The sequence below is a fragment of the Gossypium hirsutum genome, chromosome A11 (assembly GCF_007990345.1).
Source record: "Gossypium hirsutum isolate 1008001.06 chromosome A11, Gossypium_hirsutum_v2.1, whole genome shotgun sequence".
Taxonomy (NCBI): domain Eukaryota; kingdom Viridiplantae; phylum Streptophyta; class Magnoliopsida; order Malvales; family Malvaceae; genus Gossypium; species Gossypium hirsutum.
Window position 1 is genome coordinate 31,276,807 of NC_053434.1, and position 7,643 is coordinate 31,284,449.

Sequence of the window (7,643 nt, forward strand, 5' to 3'; positions counted from 1 at the left end):
AAAATTATTGTGATAAAATTCTGTAAATTCTTCTTGAACTATTGTGTCAACAATCTCAACAGCGTGACATTCTTCATCTATACCTACACACTTCATAGCGTCAAAACATTAAATGTTATCTTTTAATCATTAACTCTCATAATTAATTCACCTTTTGTACATTAATTAATGTTCTACCAATTGCTAAAAAAGGTCTCCCAAGTATAATTGGAACCTCTTTATCATCTTCACATTCTAGAATAATAAAATATGCTAGAAAAATAAATATTTTCAACTCTTACCAAAACGTTGTCTATTTTACCTTTTGGATGTGCATGTGAATAATCAGCTAACTTCAATGTGATAGTTTGAGGTCCCACCTTCCCTATTCCCAACTACTTGAAAATAGACATAGGCATTAGATTTATACTTGTACCTAAGTCGCATAATGCATTTCCTACATAATGGTTCCCAATAGAGCAAGGTATAGTAAAAATCCCTGGATCCTTCAGTTTTGGTGGCAATTTGTTTCTCAACATTGCTGTGCACCCTTCAGTGAGAGCAACAGTTTCAAACTCCCCTAAAACTTTCTTCTTTGATAAGATATTTTTCATGAATTTCACAAAATTGGGCATTTGTTCCAATACTTCCACCAACGGTATGTTGAAATGTAATTGCTTCTGGGCATCCAAGAATTTCTTGAATTCAAAATATTTTTTGGATTTTTGGAAACGCTTAGGAAAATGTGGCGGTGGCTTTCCTTCAAATTGTTGAGGTTTTTTTTTACCGTGGCATTGTTATTGACAATGCAAGATGAATCTGCTTCAACATTTTTTTGGTTACTCTTTTCTTTTGTAACCTACTCCACTACTGATTCTGAGTTCTTCGTATTTGTGAAATCTAAACTACTTTCTTCAGTAATGGTGTCATTAACAACTCCTGGTAACTGCATTCCACTTCTAAGTGCAATGGTTTTGCACTATTCCTTCCTTTGAGATCATGAATTTTTTGTATCACTCGGCAGTGCTCCTTGCAACCTTGGGCTTAATGCTTTGGCAATTTGTCCCACTTGATTCTTTAAAGCTCTTAAAGATACAGCTTAACTTTGAATGATAGCATCATTATTGGCCATGTATTCCTTTAATAGATATTCCATATATGAAGAACTCGAAGCTAAATTTTGCTGAGCATTTAGCTGCAGTATGGGTTGATTGTATCCAAGTGGTCTACTTGCAACATTTTTTCAAACAGCATTGCTGGAAATTCACACCCCTTACTTACTCAAACTGAAATGGGTAGTTGCTTCCACCCTAGATTATATGTGTTGGAATGTGGGTTGTTGTTGCAATTAAAGTTTCCCATATAATAAATTGAAACTAGATTCAATGGACATTCATCAGAAACATGATCTTCTCTGCAATAAACACATGCTAACTCAGCTGCTTTTATTTCTTGCACTGTAATTGGTCTTTCTAGCGTTAAAGATGATACTTGAGCTGTTAGGGAAGTAATTACATCAAGTTCTTTTCCTCCAGCAACTCTTCTGCCAGTCCCTACTCTTGTAGTGTGATATTGATAATCATTGTTAGCTATCCTCTCTTGAATTTCATATACCTTATTATATGATTTATCAAGCAAATTCCCATTGGCACATGTATCAACCACCATCCTTGTATGCACATTTGATCCACTGTTAAACACTTCCATTTGCTTTCAATGTTGAAAACCATGCATTGGGAATTTTCTAATTAACTCTTTGAATCACTCCCATGTTTCATATAATGTTTCATCCTTAGATTTCATAAAGGACGTAATGTTCATTCCTCAATTTGGCATTCATGTTTGGAGGATTGTATCTTAATAGAAACCTTTGACAAAGTTCATTCCAAGATGCCACTGTGCTTGACGGCAATGCATTTAACCATGCTCTAGCATAATCCTGCAATGAATAAGGGAATAACTTCAATCTCAGGGCATCTTCAGGAACACCCTACTGCTTGAATGAATTGTAAACTTCCAACAAGAGTCTTCAATGAAACTATGGATCCTCAGTAGGCAATCTACTAAACTACCCTACAGTTTGTAACATTTGAAATATCATTGGCTTTAACACAAAATGTTGAGCTTCAATATGCAGACTGACTATTCTTGATTCAGATCATCCAAGATTAACACTACATGTTCTCTGATGGGTGTTTCTCTGTCATCTATTATTTGAGGAATGTCAGCATCCCTTCCATCATGATGTAATGGCTCTTCTCTAACCTGATCATTTCTAATTCTTTCCATTTCTCACAATTCTTTTCTCCTTCTTCCCTAGGTTCTCTCAATTTCTGGATCAAAATAATACTTTTCAATTGCATAAATATCTCTACTCATGCACCAACAAAAATCCTAAAAAAAAAAAGAAAAGAAATCAAAACAACTAATTAAGCTAAACTTGACAAAATTAAAGACGTAATAACACACCAAACTTTTCACCAATATTGTTAATCCCCAGCAACAGTGACAAACTTGTCACGTGTGAATTTATATTATGAATGTACAAGTGAACACGTCGAATCAAGTAATAAAGTGATGAGTAAGTATCGTCTCCACAGGGATCGAAATTGATTTTAAATAATTGGTTATGCTATTACTTATGAAATTTAGTAATTAAATTGTGCAAAATAAACAAATGAAAAATTGATAAAGAGAAGTAACGAATGGATTAATAAAATCAATTATGAATGAAAAAATGCTAAGGCAATTGAAATGCTGTGGCGATTCTCAAAAAATACATAAAGAGGATTTGTACTGTTAAATGAAAAAGGTTGGAATTACTTAGGCTTTATTCTTATACCAAGATAATGCCATGGAAAAATCTTGATCTTTTACAGCTCAGGGATTCACTACTACAATTTGTTTCTTTCGAAAGGTAGACTTTAAGCTACCATTCTGAGTTTCTTTGTTTGTCTACAGAACTCAAGAATGATAACAACACTGTTCTTCCTTTTCCTGTACCGATCGCAACTTCTATGTCTAGAGTGCTGCAAATATTCTTCTAAATACTTGTCTATATCAACCGATAACAATCCAACATAATTAACCTTTTCAGAATTAAATTAGATCTACTAACATATCATACAATCATCTATGTCTAGAGCTTGCATGCATGCATTTAAAATATCCACAAATCAGATGACACAGTAAGCTACTCAAAATCATATCACAGCATTAAAGATAATAAAAATTCACTCAAATAATTCCAACCCAATGAGATTTAGCTTATAGGTTGGACATTCATGTAACAGTTCGGTTTAGACCTTAGTCAGAATAGTGGTTTTAGAACCACAAATCCGGGTCAAAAAATATTTTAATAATATTTTCCGTGTTTTATAATATGTGAATTAGTATGTGTGAAAATTTCGTATAAAAATTTAATCGTATGTGTGTTTAAATTGATAAAATAACCTAATCGTGTAAAATGTAAATGTTGCTTGCCATATATTAAGTGTCTCTATTTGTTATGTCTTTGTAAATGAGAATTCCTTATGTTGAGAATAGACCATTTGAATAATGGATGGACATAAATGCCTATGGTTAATGAAATTTTATATGTTATTAATGAAGGGTAAAATGGTAAATGATGAATTAATGGTTATTAATTAAACAAAACATGAAAAATTAAGCCACTTGTGTTCATCCATAACCGAAAAACACAAAGAAAATGAAAGAAAAATACAAGCTAGGGTTCGGTCATTGATTTCTTTGATTGAGGTATGTGTTTTGATCCGTTTTTGATAATTTCTACGTTTTTGTGATCGTTGCTCTGTATACTATTAACCCCATGTTTCAATTTCTGATTTTGATGATGATTTTGAGTTATGCAATTGTTGATAATGTGAGCTTTATGAAGTTCGATGATAGTGAATTAAAGATATGTGTTAGATTACTAAGTTTTGTCTTTGAATTTTTTTATGAATTTGAGTAAATTGGACTAAATTGTAAAAAGGAAATTGAGGGACTAAAATGTAAAATAAATAAAATATAAAGGTTTATATGAATACTATGATAATTCAGCCTAACACGGGTATATGGAAATTATGTGTATTTTGTGATTTTGTGAATTAAGGACTAAAGTGTCAAAATGTGAAAAATGTGAGGGCTAATTTGTAAAATGCCCTAAATATGTGTTTTTGGATTAAATTGAATGATTTGGTGAATTAAAGGGTTAAATTTGAATGTGTTTAGATCAAGAACCAAAGAGAACAGAATTAGATCAAGAGAAAATGAAAGTCGTTGAATTGTTGCTCGTTTCTGTTCATTTTCGTACGAGGTAAGTCGATATACAAATAAATGTGTTTTGAATTGAATTACTATCGATTATATGCTATTGAACTATGATGAATGATTATATGAGTTGAGAAATATGAGACATTCAAGAAAGTATCGACAAATTTCCGACATCCGAAAAGCCCCAAACGAACCTTAGGAGTAGTTAGGATACATATGTCATGACATAGGATTGGATATGTGTTATTGTGTAAGACCACGTCTGGGACGTTGGCATCAACTTATGATATACGTCTAAGACCATGTCTGGGACATTGGCATCGTATTTATTTTATGTAAGACCCTATCAGGGACAGAGGCATCTATATTTGATTACATGTAAGACTACGTCTGGGACGTTGGCATTGTACAAGCTTTCTAAGTTATCCGCGTACCCTTATGAATCCGAATGGTTCAACGGGCATTCTAACAAAATAGATGACTATGTGAATTTGTATCCGACTTAGGTACGTTTGAATTGTATACCATGTTTGAGAATGAAAAGTATGTATATGTACCTTGGTGAATATATGATATAAGTATGAGTTGCTATGAGAATGAGTTATGATATGTATATATGAATCATGTTCTATAGCACCCCTAACCCTTATTCTTCGTCGAACTAGAGTTAAAGGCATTACCGGACAAATCTAAACATCTAGCATTCATTTCTGAATCACTATAGCATTATCATCACACATCAATACAAAGTCCCTTACATAGGTCTACGAGACCTTAAACATGCTTTATAAAGGGGTCGGGACTAAACTGAGCACATACAATTTTTCTCAGAAACTTAACAAAATTTTCAAAGTTTCACAAGTCACACGCCTATGTGAACAGGCCATGTTCCTCACACGACTTTAGACATGCCCATATGTCTAAACCGTGGTAAAATAGAGCATACATACTCGCCTGTGTGCCTTGGCCGTGGTCGAAACTGACTTGGGTCACACGGCCAACCACACGCCTGTGTGTCTACCCCGTGTACCCTTCAATTGGCCACACACGCCCATGTATCAAGGCTGTGTGCCTCACACTGCCACCAGACATGCCTGTGTGTCCAGGCCGTGCTCAAGACTGACTTGAATAACTAAATCACAATAGATACATGGTCGAGACATACGCTCGTGTGTTCAACCGTATGGGGTGAAATCAGGCTTGGTTTAAGCCACATTTCCCACCTATCTCAATCACACCAAAACGACAACATTTTTGCATCATTTATAGGCAACCAAATCAACCATTTCATACATATTGCATAACATCCAAATACCATCCAATTCACTACTCAATTCCACAAACTAAATATACCAAAATCATTAAAACTCACATAAGTTTCAAAAGTATAATTTCATTATTTTATTAGCTATTTCATACCACAAAACTTTTCAATTCAACATCCCATATTTAAACTATCACATGAATATTATAAACATCACATTTCTTACTTATCAAACATACCAATATTTACAAGCCAAGTCTCATGGCTAACCACAACACAAAACATACCAAAATGACACTAGCCTATACATGCCATATACCACATATACAACTCTCAAAATGGTACCAAAATAGATGTCCGATAGTCTAATTGATATCGCTGACGATCCCCAAATCCGAGCTAGCTTTATAACACTGTAAAACAAAGAACATTTCATATAGTAAGCTTTAAAGCTTAGTAAGTTCGTACCATAAATAATCAACAGTTTATAATATACAAAACATGATCTAATAAACACTTAATAATTCACAATTCATCCATCAATTCTATTCTATCTTATTTAATATGATCATATGAATTCATCAAGCTTCATTCATATAGTATTATCTACCGCATAGGTACCGAACATACCTGAACTTCCAATATTTATTCATTACAACCTTAACTCTCATTCAAATACATTAATTTATTCGGAAGTCTTTCCATGCTTTAAGAATTTGCACACTTCGTGCATCAGTGATTTCCCATAGCCGTATCAATCTCGAACACTTCAATAAACTGAAGCTATCTTGGTATCGCACACTTAGTGCCTCATATAGTCGAAGCTATTTCAACTCGCACACTTAGTGCCATTTGTAGCCAAAGCTATTTTGAACCGCACACTTAGTGCCAAACATAGTCGATTATCATCATGCTCAAACTGTAATCAAATATCTATACAATTTATGCATTATCAAAGCATTAAAACCTAAATAGAACATCATTTATCATGTACGAACTTACCCCATACTTGGAATTGACGATTCATATCGTTTACTCGATAATCTTTGATTTCCCTCGATCTAAATCTAAATTCCTCTTTTCTTGATCTATATGTATTCAAAATTAACCCTTTTAATCACCAACACCCTTTTAATCACCAACACATTCAATACATATTTAGGGTATTTTACAAATTAACCCTTACATTTTCACATTTTAGTCCCTCAATTTCTCATTTTCATAATTTAATATCTAATACGCATTTTTACTCAAAATCACTTTACAAAAAATGTATATTAAGCACTAAGGTTTCATAATTTATCATTAAACATCATAAAACGCATGAATTCATCAATGACATCTTTCAAAATCATCAACCAATTCAAAAATTAGGGCATGGGCTTGATAGATTACTAAGCAGCGATTTTAAAAACGTAAAAATCATCAAAAACCAAGTCAAAACCATACCTTAATCAAAGGATCAAGTGCCGAACCCTAGCAAACCTTTTTCTTTTCTTTTCTTAGATAAATTTCGACAAGAAAAAACACCAAATGACCAATTTCATGCCTTTATTTTAATTATAATTCATTTAATAATTAGTTTACCATTTTTCCCTTACATTAAAACATTAATAAACCTTTATATTAAGTCCATTAATGTCATTCAATATGTTCCATGGTCAAATAACCACATAAGGACCTCACAATTAAAGAGACATAGTAATTAGGCACTTTAACAATTAGAATGCAAATTTTGCATTTTACGCGATTAGGTCCTTTTATCAAATTAAGCACACAAACGATAAAATTTCCACACAAAACTTTCACACATATCAACTCACATATTATAAATGTAACACCCCAAACCCGACCTAGACGTTACGGTCGAATCTGGTGCGTCGCATCACATGGTTTTTCAAAATTTAATCTTTTTGGCAAAAATCCATTACTGAATCTAAAACCTTTTATTATTAGTTTGCCTTTGGTATATTACATCATTTAAAATCGTGAAAGCATTTTAAAGACTTTGTTGTTGAAAGCTCGTGTTCCTTAGAAAATCATGCCGTTTTGAAAACTCGTGTTTTCCTAAACTAGCAGTTTAGTGTAAGAAATAAAAGTCCAAATTAAAACTTAAAACCCACCA

General features: G+C 33.0%; 1 non-coding gene across 1 annotated transcript; it reads left to right on the forward strand.

The window, feature by feature from the left end:
- Window positions 1-1,702: 1,702 nt before the first annotated feature.
- LOC121210180 (small nucleolar RNA R71) lies at window positions 1,703-1,810 on the forward strand. Its single transcript, XR_005905308.1, has one exon. It is a non-coding gene; the product is annotated as a small nucleolar RNA R71 (small nucleolar RNA).
- The last annotated feature ends 5,833 nt before the right edge of the window (window positions 1,811-7,643 follow it).